Consider the following 18,092-nt stretch of genomic DNA (forward strand, 5'->3'; position numbering starts at 1 on the left):
TGATGTCACATGGACTACTTTGGTGATGTTTTTCTTAACTTTCTGGACATGGACAGTATACCATACACACAGTTTCAGTGGAGGGACTGAGAGCTCTCGGACTAAATCTAAAATATCTTAAACTGTGTTCCAAAGATAAACTGAGGTGTCACGGGTTTGGGTTTGTTTATTTATTTATTTATTTATTTATTTATTTTATTGTATTTGTAGTTATCAAAAGAGAAAAAGAGAGGGAAAGACAAACGCATATTCCAGTAGCCATGCTTTCCAATACAAAGCAGGAGAAGATAAGGGAAAAGTGGAGAGTGTACCAGAGAAACTACAGAAAAAAAAACCCAAAAGGGTGCTTAATGATGTTCTTAACCTAACTCCTCAATCTATAAACACATCAGCAGATAAGCAAATTCAGCATCTTGACATTCCTGAGCCCATGCATAATCACCTTGGTGATAATGACTATGAGCAGCCAATTTCAGAGAGTCCGCAAGCATCTTCAACCCCTACAAGCAAAGGGAAGGAAAGAAATAATAAATCCTATTGCTCACTGTTCAAATAAAAGGAAAGGCTGAGGTCTGAATTTTGCAAAGTTAAAAGGGATCTCCAAAAAGCTAAACAACAGGAACAAAAGTTACAGAGGAAACTAGAGAGGTGAAACAAAAAAACAGCAAACTGTTAGGGGAAAGAAACAGAGACAAAATGAAAACCTCAAGAGTCAGAAGAGAAGAAGTGGTCGGCTTTCTTTGTATAGCATGTATAGCACATGTGTGATGTCCTGTTACAATAAGATTGAGTTTGAAGGACCTCTAGAGGAAACTGAAATAACATGGCAGTAGTGGTCCAGAGAAGTCACATCTGAAAAAACTTTGCTAACTTTGCAAAAGTCACACAACGTGTGAAGATCTGTTGGCTGCTGGAAGCTGGACTACGTAGGCCACCAAACCAAAATGCTCAGAGAGCTGAAAGAAACACTACGTGAGGATGAAGTCTGCATTCATGTGAACTTCTCTGAGAACTATGGCTGTAAGCTCAGCAGTGAAATTCAGGCTTTCCATTTCTTTGGCAGCTGCAAGCAGGTTTCAATCCACACCTGTGTGATGTACTGTATATGGCCTCATCATCCTTCTATGTCACTATCTCTGCCTCTTTCCACCATGATGAACATACTGTGTGGGCTCACATGGAGCCTGCATTGAAGGATGTCATAGGCAAATGTAACATACCCCCTAGTACTCTACATATCATCAGTGATGGACCAGTGACCCAATACAGGAACAAGAAAAACTTGTATCTACTCAGCAGAGTGCTTTTCTGTCTGGCTTCAAAAGGGTCACTTGGAACTTTAGTGAGAAAATCGCATGGGAAAGGAGGTCCTGATGAAGTAGGTGGAGCTGTAAAACATACTGCATATACAGTAGTCCAAAGAGGCACTGACTTGCAAACTGCTTAGTGTTATGTTCTGTAATTTATGTTCATGGACTGCAATACGGAACCAGTCCGCTAGGGGCTGATAGAGAGTTTTGTACGGGTGTGGAGGAGGAAGGAGAAGAAGAGTGAAGTAAAGTGAAAGTAGTTGAAAACAATGAAGCTTCTCGTCTGATTTATTTCTTTTGATTACAAGTCTCAACATTACAAATTTTGGCGACGAGGATGTCTGCATCCGTACCTATGCCTGCATGTTTTCTTCCGACGGTAGGAGAGCCTGCTATACCGTTTTCTACATGGAAGAAAATTTTCCAAAACTATTTACTTGTCATCGGAGCGCGAGGTGACGCATGGCCTGATGCTAGACTTCGTGCAGTTATTTTACATTGTCTCGGTACAGAAGGCCAGAGACTTTTCTATACGCTGCCAAACGGCGGTACAACTTATGATGAGGCCATGGCGGCACTGGATGCTCATTTCACGCCAAGAGTGAATGTTGACGCTGCACGGCATAAATTCAGACAACGCGCGCAGCGCATTGATGAAACTGTAAGTCAATTTATAGCAGAGTTACGTCATCTGGCAGTTGATTGTCACTTCGGAGGAATGGAGGACGAAATGTTAAGAGACCAACTGATTGAACGGGTTTTTCTGGCCGCGGTAAGAGACAGATTGTTACTTGAGCCCGAACTTAGGTTGGATCGCGCTTCCGCGTTAGCGTTGCAAGTCGAATCGGCAGTACAAAATGCTACACTTCTTTCAAATACTGGTTCATCTCCCGCCCAGGTTCAAGCCATCTCGAAGACGAAGGGCAGTTTCAAAAGAGGTAAACAAAATTATGACAAAAGGCCAGTAAAACTGGGAAGCCACAGAATTCAAATAAAAGACGCTGTTTTCGCTGTGGATCAAACACTCACTTAGCCAACGCACACACTTGTCCAGCTGCGTCTGCCACCTGTCATCAATGTCAAAAGAGAGGACATTTTGCAAAGGTATGTAAATCTGCTGCTGTCAGAGAAGTGGTGGTGCCTGAACTGACTGTACTGTGTGTAAATCAGTCTCATGACAAAATCCGTTGCCAAGTACAGTTGGAAGCACCGCAAGGAAATAAAATACCACTGGAATTGATTGTCGATACAGGATCAAGTGTGTCCATCCTTCCAGAGACCCTGTTCATGAAATACTTTGCACATTGTGAACTGAAGGAACCTCAAGTGAGGTTAGTCACATACTCACGTGAACAATTACCAACCTTAGGATGTTTCACTGTTTCTGTGTCACATGACGGGGTTGCAACCACAGCAAATTTCTATGTGGTCAAAACGGGTTCACCACTTTTGGGTATGGACTTAATTAAAGCTCTAAAATGTCACATTGTGGGGGATAGGATTGTTACATTATCGAGCCCCGCTGCTTCACCAGTGCTAGAAATATGTAATGCAGCAGCCAGTTCACCAGGATGTGTCAAAGGATTTGTGCACAAAGTACAGATTGATGAGTCTGTAAAACCAGTGCAGCACAAACTACGCAGACTACCACTGAGTGTACGGGAGGAGGTTTCCAAGGAAATTAATCGGTTACTGAGTGATGGAGTAATCGAAAAGATTGATGCTTCACCATGGGTGTCACCGATTGTCGTAACCAGGAAAAAGTCAGGAGAAATTCGGGTGTGTGTGGATTTGAGAGAGCCTAATCGAGCTGTAATTACTGACTGTTTCCCACTGCCTCATATGGAGGATCTTTTCACAGAGCTCAGAGGCGCTACCGTGTTCTCCCAAATTGATTTGCAAAGCGCATACCATCAACTCCCTCTCCATGAGGAGAGTCAAAATTTGACTCCTTTCATCACACACGATGGGTTATTCAAATTCACAAAGGTTCCTTTCGGGTTGGCTTCGGCGCCCTCCGCCTTTCAGAAAATGATGAAAACTGTACTTGAGGGTTTACCAGGAGTACAGAACTACTTGGATGATCTCATCGTGTATGGCCAAACCAAAGCCATTCACGACGCCAATCTACAGGCAGTGATGACGCGACTCACAGACATTGGTCTAAAACTTAATATGAAGAAAAGCAAATTCGGCCAGAGCAGAATTCGGTATCTAGGCCATGATATCTCAAAAGAGGGACTACATCCTAACCCGGACTCAGTTGAAGCCATTGCAAACGCACCTGCACCAACCGACCTACCTTCATTACGGTCCTTCTTAGGACTTACGTCTTGGTTTAGCAAGTTCATCCCGAACTATGCAATGGTAGTAGACCCTTTGCGTGAGATACTCAGATCATCTCAGAATGGATTTACTTGGACGGAAGCAGCTGAGGCGAGTTTTCGAGAGCTAAAGCAACTGTTAGTCCACAGTCCAGCCTTAGCTTTATTCGACCCCTTCTTGCCAACATTTGTGTCCACTGATGCTTCCGAGTATGGCATTGGAGGTGTCATCTCTCAACGGCACCCAGACCAGTCGGAGCGTCCAATAGCATTCGCTTCTCGTACATTGACGCCAGCCGAAAGAAAATACAGTACAGTTGAGAAGGAAGCATTAGCGTGTGTCTGGACAGTAGAACGTTGGAGGACTTACCTTTGGGGCAGGAAGTTTACACTGAAGACGGACCACCAAGCACTGACCACATTGCTGGCCACCAGAGGAATGAACAGAGCAGGAATGAGGATTGAGCGCTGGTCAGCCAGACTTCTGTGTTTCAACTACAATCTGGAATACAGACCAGGTAAAACAAATTGTGTTGCTGATTGTTTGTCACGTTTACCGTTACCTGATTCAGATGCTGGTCAGGAAGAGGAATTAGGCCTTGTAGCAGAGATTTCAAAGGACCTTTCAAAAGCCATTCCTATGAAAGATCTCCTGGAAGCATGTAAATCTTGTCCAGAGTTGTCCAAGCTGCATGCCCAGATCACACAAGGCTGGCCTAAATCACAGAAACAAATGGATCCAACGATCATGGCGTACTTTCAGATCAGGCATGAGTTAGCTGTGGATGATAAGTACATCTTGAGAGGGCAGAGACTAGTGGTGCCAGTTGCATTGCGCTCTAAATTAATTCACTTAGCACACGAGGGGCACCAGGGAGTGGTACGAACTAAACAACGGCTAAGAGACTTGTACTGGTGGCCTCATATGGACTATGAAGTGCATTCGTCCATTGCTTCTTGTTCCGCCTGTCAGTCCTGTGACAAAACCGCCCGGACGTGTCCAGCTCCATTGCAGCCAGTGGACCTGCCAGATGGTCCATTTCAGAAAGTCGCAATAGATATTGTTGGACCTTTTGAGAGAGCCACTCAGGATTGTCGGTTTGCTATTACGATGGTGGATTATTATAGTAAGTGGCCGGAGGTTGCATTTACCTGAAATGTTACAACCAACACTGTTACAAGTTTCTAGCATCTGTGTTTGTGAGAGAAGGTAACCCACTCACATTAGTCAGTGATAATGGTCCTCAATTTGTTTCTTCGGCATTCGCTGATTTCTTGACTGAAAGAGGAATAAAACACATTCGTTGCAGTGTTTACTGGCCCCAAGCGAATGGTGCTGTGGAGAGATGGAATCGTGTTTTAAAGAACTGCATCCAAGTAGTTGAAATGCAACAACTTCCATGGAAGCAAGCAATCACAGATTTCCTCCTGAACTACAGAGCTACACCGCACGCGACCACAGGTGTATCACCTTTTGAACTGTTAAGAGGGAGGAAGATGCGTACAAAGCTAAACACTCTACCAACCACAGCAGCTCAGGGTGAGAAAGGAGCAATGGGCATACGTGACCGTGTACATCGGGTTCAGCAAAAGATGAAACTGTACACCGATAAGAAACGTGGAGCAAAACCACCACCCTTCAAGTGTGGAGATCGGGTACGTGTAAGAAAACCTATGCATGTACCGAAGGCTGGAAGGAAATTCACTGTTCCAATGTTAGTGAATAAGAAATTGGGATCGAGCACTTATGTCTTGAGTGATGGGAAGAAATGGAATGCGGCTCACCTGTCTCTGGTTCCAGAAACCACTCAAATGACATTAGAGAATGCTCATGTTAATCCCGGAACAGAGAATGTTGTGTATGAGCCAGTTAAGAGCACACGGGCTAGACAGCCTCCAGTATGGTTAAAGGACTATGCTACAGAGTAAAGGGAAATTGAAAGGAAAAGTAAATGAAAGAACACTAGAGTTGTAGTAAGGAAGTAACCGAAAATATATGGTGAATGTGTTCGTATGTTATTCATATGTTGGTTAACTGATAGTTTAAGATACTGAAGAAATGTATAGTTATAGACAGAGTTCATAAGTGGATGGAAACGGGGTTGAATAATTCTACTTGTTAAGAGTCTTTCCTAAAGAAAGAGGGGAATGTTATGTTCTGTAATTTATGTTCATGGACTGCAATACGGAACCAGTCCGCTAGGGGCTGATAGAGAGTTTTGTACGGGTGTGGAGGAGGAAGGAGAAGAAGAGTGAAGTAAAGTGAAAGTAGTTGAAAACAATGAAGCTTCTCGTCTGATTTATTTCTTTTGATTACAAGTCTCAACATTACACTTAGGAACTTTACAAATTATTTAAGGATCAAGACTCTACCATCTATTTTTAATGCATATCATTGAAAGCTATAGCAAAGTTTCATGAATCTGTCCCAAAAAATGTCCCAACACTTAAAAGGTACACTAAAAAATGCATCAATTCAGTTACATGTTTCTGTGCAAGAACTGGTATCTGCAAGTGCTATATTTTTCTTTACTGTTAACTGTAATTGCAATACGAGACATGAGTTCACTGTTCGTCATTCTGATGATTTCTTATCAGATATTTTTTTCTTAACTGTATTTTACAATACAAGACATTAGTTGTGCTGCTGTCCACTTGGACTGTAAGACAATCGTGCTGTGATTGTACCTTGCTTTTTTCTTCAACTGCCCGTGGTTATGGACTGATCGTTTATCCTTTTGCTTCCGTACTGAAGCACTACTTTCTGACTGTCTGTGTTAAACATTGTGTAATTTGACTACTGCTCCGCACCGGATCGAGCTATGTATTTCTCCTCAACTGTGATTAATGTCGAGACATCTACTTTTCAGTGACCACTATGTTGGGGTTTTCTGTACTTTTTAAATGTTGAATTGTATGATTAAAAAGTTTTTTCTTTTTTTTCTTTTTCCTTTATTCGTTTTTATTATTATTTATTTAATTGTGTGAGTGTATTTTCATAGACTTAACTGAGACATTTTCTGGCTTGTAAGCTGTACTGATGTTCCCTTGGTCCTTGGTGTGGCATGCTCTTTTATATTGTTGCCACCTGCTAAGGGTAATGTTCAAATGTGTGCATTATACTTGAGTACACGAAAAAAATTGTGTGAGTATGAAGTGGTATATTACCCAGCTTGTAAGCGGTACAGGTTTTGCCTTTTAGCCTTGACTGTTTCTTCAGCTTTACAGTCTGACTAGGTGATTAAGTGTATGGGATGCGTGTATGTCTTTTAGTGATTGTTTTTGTGTATCCTTCTTTTAGAATTGGGGCGTCAGAAGGTAGAAGGACTAGGAGTTGTTTCCTATTACTCTCGGTGGTGGTATTCTTCACTGATTGCTGTGCTCCATAGTGAGGTGCAGTGCGTCTGTGCTTGTGTGCACATGTGGTGGGTGTGGATTTTGTGTGCCCTTTTTCTCTTTATTCTAGATAGGTGAATATCTATATATAACTTTTTGTGTCTCATACCTGACCCCACCGAAATGAACCTGTGAGCTTTATTCTCGTTTATAGTAATTCCCCTGTAATCAAACTTGGGGTGGCGTAGCCGGTTTTATTTGGGCTTTTAATTATGTTGCCCTTCTTTAATTCGTATCTGCCACACAGACAATAATCCAGAAACAAACCTTAAAGTGTAAATGAAGCAGTCAATCAAGTTTGCATTATTTAGGAAAACAACATAAAATATATAACACACATGATTAATGTAACCATTTTAAAGAAAAAGGGAATATTTTTTAAAGCTTTTGGAGCAAAGGCGCTGCCATCTTGCAGTACCACAGCGTGTGACGTCACAGGGTTGGTTCGCTCCGATGGCCAGTGCAGCAATATGAGCATTTTACATTTTGAACAAATGCTTGTTTTGAAATGGAGGAAGAAGACCTTGAAAGCACTGTTAAGTCCATAATAAGTGCAATTGCCTATGCATTAGAGCAGTGGTTTTCAACCTGTGGGCCGCGAAGGTATTGCAGGTGGGCCGTAAATTACTATTAAAATAAATAATAATATTTTTAATATATGTAAAAATGTCATAACATAATAATATCATTTGATATATATATATATATATATAATTAAATAACAAAAAATAAATATTAAACTGTAACTATGCTTCCACTATTCGAGCTCGCTGATTGGTTTAAGAATAAACCGCCAATTTATCTTAGATATTTTTGCTGCATTTGCTACAGAACAACAAATTCAAACATGCATAAATGGCTGTCAACATTGTCAACATAAATGGCTGTCAACATGTTCCCTCCTGACTGCTTGCTCCACTGACTGTCTACCCACTGCCGAGCTCTGCCTGGATCTGGTTTTCCCATTTTGCTGGGCGGTGCCAGCCCAAGTTATTTTCTGTTCATTGCCAGTTCATTCAATAAAGACAGCTAACAATCTACCTTCCGAGTACTAAGTTATTAACCCAACAATAGCGAGGTCAGTTAATTTTTTTGCAGTGGGCCTTGCAAACATATGTGTTATTATAATTTCAAACTTACATCGCAGTCTGTTCATTATAAAAATAAAGTACAGTCAACCAAACATATAAAAGGTTACACTGGTCAGTTTAAATAGACTGTAGTATACCGGTCCACTCTGCTGTTATGCCAAGGATGTTTTTACTCAAGTGAAGAGGATGATCTTTTCCGTCTAGTTTACATAAAAAAAAAATATATTTATTTTTAATACTATAGTGTGGGGGTGCAACGGATCAAAAACGTAACTGTTCGGATCGTTTCTCGGATCAGAGTCAAGGATCAGATCATTTTTCGGATCAGCAGAAAAAAAAAACAAGACAAATAAACATAAGTTTTATCTTTTTTCATTAACACTTTTAAATTATTAAATTAAAATATATTAAATCAACTTAAAGTGCACAAGGCACAAAATCTTCTTTTTAACATAATATCCGGACTTCTCATCTCCTAGTCTGCATTATGAAGTGGGCAGTTATTGTCACATATCTCTCCGTCCCCCTGGACGTCCACCCTTCTGTCGTGAGCGCAACAGAGGATGCTCGGGATAGTTCATCCACAACTTTTTTCTCCTGTTCATAAAGATCTGGCACAATCTATTAGCTGAAGTGGGTACGTGACTTGATGTCGTAACATGGCTCAAGCACTTTTAGCATGTGTTTAAAGCCCTCGTTTTGCACAACCGAATATGGCCTTATGTCTGCACCTATAAACACACCGATAGCGTTTGTGATGGCTTTAGCCTGGTCTGATTGTGCAACAAGGAGCTGCTTAAATGCCGCGGTGATAAGAGGTTGTTGAGCAGCCTTCGTTTTCACTCCTATCAGTGAAACACTGGGGCGATGTCGCTTCAAACGCGTGGCCATGCTTGATGTGTTTCCACTGTCATATGGCTTTCTTGTGCCACAGTGCCAACACACAGTCAAGGTTTTTCACTCTAAACTCTTTCCCTTATCATTAAATCTGACAGGGAAGCCAAAAATGCTTACAGGGTATTTAAAGGATCCAGGGCAATTTTTTTTTCATAAATCAATCCGCGGATCACATGTGTGCCGAACCGAAGATATTGATCTGAACGGATCATGGATTATTGATGATCCGTTGCGCCACTACTATAGTGTCATTTGAAAACATTCCAATTACATTTTAAAATACAACAACGAGCACAACAAAACCATTTAAAGAGGCGCATTCAGCGGTCTCCTTGACGGGAAACGGTCAACAAAGTAAAATGATCTCAAATGTATGCCGCGCTCTCTTTATTTTATCAAATGATCATAATCACATCTATTCATTTTACAGTCCTGCTACTAGCATTTTATTCAGACTAAAACGTCTTTAATTCGGGTGCAAAAGCTTTTTTCCAAGTGGCTTTTGCACATAATAATAATACCGCTGCAAATGCATTCTGCAGCATCAAGGTTATTAATTGATCGTTAATTTAAACGACGATCGATCATGGAAATTATCGAATATTGACATCCCTAAATACAAATAAGTTGGATGGAAACCTGGCTATTGTCTGCATCAAACCATGCTTCAGAACAAATGTCATTCACTGTTCTGGGCAGCTCCAGGAGAGCTGTCTCTCTGAACACGGTGCTGTCTGTGAGCGGGAAGGTGTAACGTAGCCCTCAATCACGATGCAGTGTTTGTGAGAGCTGCCAACTTCTCCACCCCATTTACAGAGTGAAATTCTCTGACTACCTTTATCTCCCAGGACTGTTGTTGAATCTTCCAAAGGTTTTGGCTTGGGGTCCTTCACATGTAGCGGCAGCACTTTCTACCGCACCAATAACACAGGGCTGCCCGCAGACATGCCTGACTTTAAATCGGCGCTACTAAACACGGATATCGGCCGATGCCGATATAATAAAAAAATATATATATATCAGCCGATCGATATATCGGTCAACATGTTACTCACAACATGTTAGTAATGCATTTAAATGTCTTTCAGAACAGATTTATCACAGCATGTCAGTACCACATTGAAATATATTCCATGCTGTCTCATGCTTGGATGGCTTAAAAAACTTGAAAATCATCAACTTTATGGAAGAAGCAACACTCGCTGATTGTTCAGATAGCTGATTAGTTAAACACCACGTCCTGTTATCAGCAGGAAAGCTAATTGTATTCGCAGGTGAACAAAATATGATACATACAACTGGTGAACCAGTCAAAGTAATACATATGTCTTAATGGTCTGACATAACAATAAAATGTGACATGAATGATACTGTATGAAGCGTTTTATACATTGCCCGTACAAAAAAAAAAAAAAAAAGTCACCACCTGGATTTACGTTAGCAAATATGTAAGATCCTCCCATTGGATAATTACTGAATATACTGAATGATCAGGTTATTCCATCAATTCATTTTTTCTTCCCTGATGGCACGGGAATATTCCAAGATGATAATGCCAGAATTCATTAGGTTCAAATTGTGAAAGAGTCGTTCAGGGAGCTGTAACGCCGAACCAGCAGAGGCAGCCTTCACCTGAGTACTGACTGAGTACCACTCCCTCAGCTTCTACATTAATTTCCTGTTTTGACAGTATTTTACAAGCGTCTGTGTGTTTGCTCCTTGCGAAGTATTGCCAGTTTACCTTTCTTAGCAAGCATTTCCCACTGTTATTCTGCCTGTCTGTTCTGTGTATGATTCTGCCGGAGTTCTTGTTTACGATTGTTGGATTGCCCCATTTGATTGATAGCCTGATTTGGACTGATGATTGTCTTTGGACCTTTTGCCTGCCTACTCGTCTCTGCCTTGTGGATTCCCCTTGTGTATGTTGAAAGATTTGACTGCTATCATGGTACTGACTCTGCCTGGTTTAATGATTCTGTCTCTGATATATTTTCCTAATAAACTTCTGCAAATGGATTCTAATGCCGCCTCAGCCTTGATGTTACAGAATACTTTGCCTCAACTGAATACAGTGGAATTTTCAAACATGCAAGCAACATTCACCTATCAAAGTGAGGTATTAAAGGGTTACAATCAGTTGACTAAACTCCAGTCTGTCAATGAGCACATGCCTAATTACATTCAGTCTCTTCTATCAACCAGGCCGAAAACGGTGAGTTTTGCATTACCTGATAAATGTGATGGATCTGCAGACCAAATGTAGAGGCTTTGTTCGACAAGCGAAAATTTGATAACCAGGAAGACAAATTTGTATCTGATGACAAGAAGTGTGCTTTCATGATGTCTTTGTTATCTGGTAAGGTGATTGACTGGGCTGCGGCCATTTGGGAAACGGATATGCAATTTAGAAGATCGTTTGATTATTTAATTCAATAACTGCAAGAAGTGTTTGAATATCAGGCAGGGGGCAAGGATATATCAACACAGATTCTTCAATTGTCACAATTATACAGACACTGAATACACCATCTTGTTTAGAACCCTCGCCGCTCAGAGTAGATGAAAATATGTTTCCTTAAAAGCTGTGTTCCAAAGGAGCCTCAACATTGATCTACTGGCAGAGCTGATTTGTAAAGAGGAGAATTTGTCATTTTCTGACTTTGTAACTCTTACTATCAATAGTGATAATCTAATGAGACAAGCCATGAGACGAAAGAACATGAGAGAAATTCAACATATTTCACCAAGTATTACTCAACCCATAACAACATCAACCACCAAAACGTTTGATGAGCCAAAGCTCTTGGGTTTTTCCAGACTTTCTGAGGAAGAAAGAATGAGGAGAGGTCAACTACGATTATGGTTTTACAGCGGTGTATCAGGCCATTGCAGTCAGGGATGCCCACACCATGCCCAAACAACCCCGCTGGTAAATATTGAACACTTCTCTTTGCTGAGTAACCATTCCTTCAAACTTTCTCTTACACTAAAAGCAGAAAATATTTCCATTCCATTAACAGCTATGATCGATTCTGGAGCTGCACTGTACCTCATTCATAAAGATCTCATAAAAAAATAATAATATCCCTATCCTGCCATTCAATCCACCCATCAAGATCAAAGCGGTCAACGATACCTCAATTGGAAATGGAATATGTCACCAAACCAAGCAAGTAACCATCCAAGTTGGTTTATTTCACCAAGAGTTAATTTCCCTGTATGTCACTGACTCCCCCAAACACGAATTGATCCTTGGATTTCCATGGTTATTCGTTCATGACCTTGTCATTTCCTGTCATCAGGGTGAGTTGATTAAGTGGTCCACTTTCTGTGAGAATCATTGCTTTTCCCTAGTCCCCCAGGCATGCTACACTACCAGTGTAGAAAGCCCCGCGATTAACAAGGCAGTTAACATTCCCTACTGTTATGACGATCTGGCAGAAGTCTTTAGTAAAACCAAGGCTACGCAATTACTACCTCACCTTTACCATTGACCTACTCTCCAATGTAATGCATCCAAAGAGTAGGATTTACTCTCTGTCCAGGAATGAAACCCAAGCCATGGAGGAATATATTGAAGTGGCCTTAAGCTCAGGATTCATTCGGCCATACATATCTCCTCCTGCAGTAGGGGTTTTATTCATTGAAAATAAAGATGGAGGATTAAGGCCTTGTACTGATTATCGAGGACTTAATAATGTCACTGTGAAGTTCCAATACCCTCTACCACTGGTTCCTTCGGCCCCAGAAAAGCTCTGTGAGGCTACAACAAACTCGATCTACGGAGTGCTTATAACCTGATAAGAATCAACAAGGGCGATGAATGGAAAACTGCCTTTCTCACCACTAGGGGGCACTATGAATATCAAGTTATGCCATATGGGCTTGCCAATGCTCCAGCTGTATTTCAGTCTTTCATCAATGAGATTTTCCGAGACGTTCTGAATCAGTATGTAATAGCCTACATTGACTATATCTTGATCAACTCAAATTCTGAAGAGGAACATATCAATCATGTCAGGACAGTCCTCAATCGACTTCTAGAAAACCAGCTCTATGTCAAGGCAGAAAAATAATACATAAAAAAATGTGAGTTTCATGTCGACAGACGTCATTCCTGGGTTACCATATCAGTCATCAAGGAATAAAAATGGATGAATCCAAGGTCAAGGCAGTCACAGAATGGCCGCAGCCATCCACGATAAAGGAACTTCAATGGTTTCTGGGGTTTACCTATTTTTACAGACATTTCATCAGAAATTACAGTATGATTGCTTCTCCTCTGACATCTCTCTTAAAAGGGAAGCCTTTGAAACTGAAGTGGACTGAGGAGGCCAACCATGCATACAATACCCTGAAGGTCAGGTTTACCACAGCCCCCATCCTTAAACATCCTGACCCCAATCTTCCATTTGTGGTGGAGGTGGATGCTTCAGACTACAGAATTGGGGCCGTGCTCTCCCAATGCCATGGCCAACCTGGTAAACTATGTCCCTGTGCATTCTTTTCAAGAAAGTTATCTGCAGCGGAAAGAAAACTATGATGTTGGGAATAAAGGACTTATGTCCATGAAAGCAGCCACTGAGCAATGGAGACACTGGCTAGAAGGGGTAATCCATCATTTTCAGGTAATCACCGACCACAAAAATCTTGAATATATCAAAGGTGCTAAATGACTCAATCCACGCCAAGCTTGCTGGTCCCTTTTCTTCACACGATTCCAGTTTACGGTGACATATTGCCCTGGTAGTAAGAACAGTAAGGCAGATGCTCTCTCCAGGCAGTATGATCTTCCCCTAGAAAACGTAACATCAGAATGCATTCTCCCCTCGTCTGTTGTCATTGCCCCATCAACTGGGACATAATGGAAGAAATACAATGCGAACAACTCCAATAACCAGCCCCTGTCAACTGCCCACCAAATAAACAATATGTTCCACAAAATCAAGACACAGAATAATGCAATGGGTCCACACTTCTATTAGCTCTGGCCATCCACGAATATCCCGCACACTTCGCTTTCTTGCAAAATTCACTTTCTTGCAAGCATCTTGACATCACCGTCAGCCTCACATCAGGATACCACCCCCAAGCTAATGGACAGGTTGAACGATTAAACCAAGAGCTGGGCATATATCTTCGCTCGTATTGCTGCTCGATATAAAAATACATGAAATGAGTCCTGGAGCAATCTAGAAAAGTAATGGGTTGAAATCCACATGTCTCATGAGTTTCTATTTCAAATCTGAATAAGATATCATTAAACATGAGACTCCTGCAAATATTTTTGAGACTATGACTACACGGCCCAAATATATGCAAATAAATTTTCCCAATATTATTGAAGGCTTCTACAAACTATTTAGTCAGTAAACATACCACTGCATAGTTTTTTTTTTTTCAATTATAAAATACTAGACAGAAACTTAGACATCATATAAGTTATTGATTTGAGCACTAGAAAAATACAATAAGAATAATTTAAGTGAATAATAAGAAAAATAATTGTTTGCCAATTACAGAAAATCCTGAGATTGCTAGAAGTCAAGTCTATGCAAAAGAATGTTGTGGTCAATTGTGTCAAACGCAGCACTAAGATCCAATAAAACTAATAGAGAGATACACCCACGATCAGATGATAAGAGCAGATCATTTGTAACTCTAAGGAGAGCAGTCTCAGAACTATGATACGGTCTAAATCCTGACTGGAAATCCTCACATATACCATTTTTCTCTAAGAAGGAATATAATTGTGAGCATACCACCTTTTCTAGTATCTTGGACAGAAAAGGGAGATTCGAGATTGGTCTATAATTAACTAGTTCTTTGGGGTCAAGCTGTGGTTTTTTGATGAGAGGCTTAATAACAGGCAGTTTGAAGGTTTTGGGGACATATCCTAATGACAATGAGGAATTAATAATAGTCAGAAGAGGATCTATGACTTCTGGAAGCACCTCTTTTAGGAGCTTAGATGGTATAGGGTCTAACATACATGTTGTTGGTTTAGATGATTTAACAAGTTTATACAATTCTTCCTCACCTATAGTAGAGAATGAGTGGAACTGTTCCTCAGGGGGTCTATAGTGCACTGTCTGATGTGATACTGTAGCTGACGGCTGAATGGTTGCAATTTTATCTCTAATAGTATCGATTTTAGAAGTAAAGTAGTTCATAAAGTCATTACTGCTGTGGTGTTGGGAAATGTCAACACTTGTTGAGGCTTTATTTTTCGTTAATTTAGCCACTGTATTGAATAAATACCTGGGGTTATGTTTGTTTTCTTCTAAAAGAGAAGAAAAGTAATCGGATCTAGCAGTTTTTAATGCTTTTCTGTAGGATAGGTTACTTTCCCGCCAAGCAATACGAAATACCTCTAGTTTGGTTTTCCTCCAGCTGTGCTCCATTTTTCGGGCTGCTCTCTTTAGGGTGCGAGTATGCTCATTATACCATGGTGTCAAACTGTTTTCCTTAACCTTCCTTAAGCGTAAAGGAGCAACTTTATTTAACCCTCTGGAGTCGATTAACGCGGATACGCGTTATGAGTCATTTTCTCCTGATAACCCCGAAAAGAACTTAAATTTCACTTTCAGTTTTAATCGTACAGATAAGAGCAATACATCAATCGAATCTGTAAAGGGTGTACTTTTTTTGGATACAGACAGAATAACAACAAAACTTTGTGCACTTCTAAAATAAAGATAACAAACAAGGTGTGCTGTTTGCAGCCTTTGTCTGCACTGATCTTCATTTACAAACACGTCATTAAAATGAACTGTAACTCAGTGAATACTTAACGAAGAGACAAGAGAGAGATATCTATAGAAAGCTTGACATGTCTACTTTTGCACTAAATAAGTGCTGCTGAAAACAGATATTCTGTGTTAAAGTAATCCATATGAAAACAACGCGATGTCCGTTTTTCAAGTCTCCCTTCATTATATCTAATGTGACCACGCCCCCACGCTGAACGCGCTATTCAGATTCAAACTGAAGCGCGCGGCTCATGTACGCCCATAACAGAAGAAAAAGCAGCGAGACTGTTCTTCAAGTTCTTTTATTTTACTTTTTGCTTCGCGATGAGAGGAATAAGACATAATTCACCCCAAAAAGACGTGATGTGGTTGAGGATTTGAGAAATGGATTTCCTCAGAAAAAAAAGAATGAAGCACGTTATTCAGCAGAGATCATAAACATGAGTAAGTCTCTTTTTATTTATTTATATACTTGTACTAGTTTTCACATAACGTGTAAACATTTTACTAGTTAGACTTTTTCCAAAGACTTTTTCAAACTATAGTTCCTGACTAAATGTATAATCAAGTGAAACATTATGAAGTTTCAATAACAATATACAATATAAACCATTCAAAAGCTTGATGTAAATATAAATGTAACAAATAAATGTAACTGTAACAAATGTAACAAAAAAATGTGTTCTTTTAAATTACCCCCCCCCCCTAAAAAAACCTGAAAAAATATTCTCAGCTCTTTTCAACATTAATAATAATAATAATAATAATAATTATAATAATAATAATTATAATAATAATAATAATAATAAATTTTTTTTAGAAAATAAGATTGTTAAAAGAATTTCTGAAGGATTGTGTGACTGGAGTAATGATGCAAAAAATTAGTTTGAAAGTCAGCTTTGTTCCTGATAAACTGTTTAACTGCTCCCCCAAGTGGATATTAAATTATGTTGTGGGATAATTAAATATATTCTAAATAAACTACAAACATAAAATTATATAGATTTATTTTGTCTTCACATTCTTTCTTGGAACTCCTTCCTCTCAGTGGCACAGATGACTGAATGGCTCATTATGCAGCTCATTATGCAGGCCTTTGTCTTCTCAGGTGTAAATCACAATGATATTCATGATAGTTGACGCCTACTCGCATATGACTTTTACCAACAAAAAGTGTCTTAGAAAATTTAAATCAATAAATTGTACATTATGTTTATATTTTCTGTAAGTGAGTAAACAAGATGATTTTCACATAATTTAGAAAGAAAAAATCTAGGCTACAAGCTCCAGTTCTCAAAAATCCCGGGAACCATTGTTCTTTATGTGTTTTTTGCCTTATTCAAGTGTTTTAACATTTTTAGTTTTTCACTAACCACGCATAACATTTTTTTTCTCAAAAACACAATCATGTACGTACAATAATTTCACATATTATTACAGCCCAGTTTGTGCTGATTACAGTGAGATTAGACTTTACCCATTTAGATATTTATAAGAAACTGAAAAAAGCACAAATGTCATGGCATGACAAAACTTCTCCAGGCCCCAAAAATACCCTTAGACTCCAGAGTGTTAAAGTGCTAAAAAAGAGAGAGTCCATAGTTTCTGTTACATCATCAAGTTGTTCTGAGGTTTTGGATATGCTAAGGAATTTGGATACATCAGGAAGATAACTTAAAAAGCAGTCTTTTGTGGTAGAAGTGATGGTTCTTCCATACTTGTAACAAGAAGTAGAATTTACAATTTTGGCTATATGAAGTTTGCACAGAAATAAATAATGATCTGAGATATCATCACTTGGCTGAATAATTTCAACACTATCAACATCAATTCCATGTGACAGTATTAAATCTAGAGTATGATTTCGACAATGAGTAGGTCCTGAAACGTGTTGTCTAACACCAATAGAGTTCAGAATGTCTATAAATGCTGATCCCAATGCATCGTTTTCATTATCAACATGGATATTAAAATCACCAACTATTAAAACTGTATCTGCAGCCAGAACTAACTCGGATGTAAAATCACCAAACTCTTTAATAAAGTATGTATGGTGCCCTGGTGGCCTGTATACAGTAGCCATTACAAACATAACAGGGGATTTATCATTAACATTTGTTTCTCTGGATAATGTTATATGAAGCACCATTACTTCAAACGAGTTATACTTGAAGCCTGCCCTCTGAGAAATCCTGAAAACTTTTTTATAAATTGAAGCAACACCTCCACCTCTGTGACGTGAGGCAGCTAGCAGACGGTCAGTTTAGCCAGTCTGTCTGCTTCCTGACCTGGGCCTCAGTTAGTCAAGTATAAACACTAAGA

This window comes from Carassius carassius, chromosome 41 (genome assembly GCF_963082965.1).
Source record: "Carassius carassius chromosome 41, fCarCar2.1, whole genome shotgun sequence".
Classification (NCBI taxonomy): domain Eukaryota; kingdom Metazoa; phylum Chordata; class Actinopteri; order Cypriniformes; family Cyprinidae; genus Carassius; species Carassius carassius.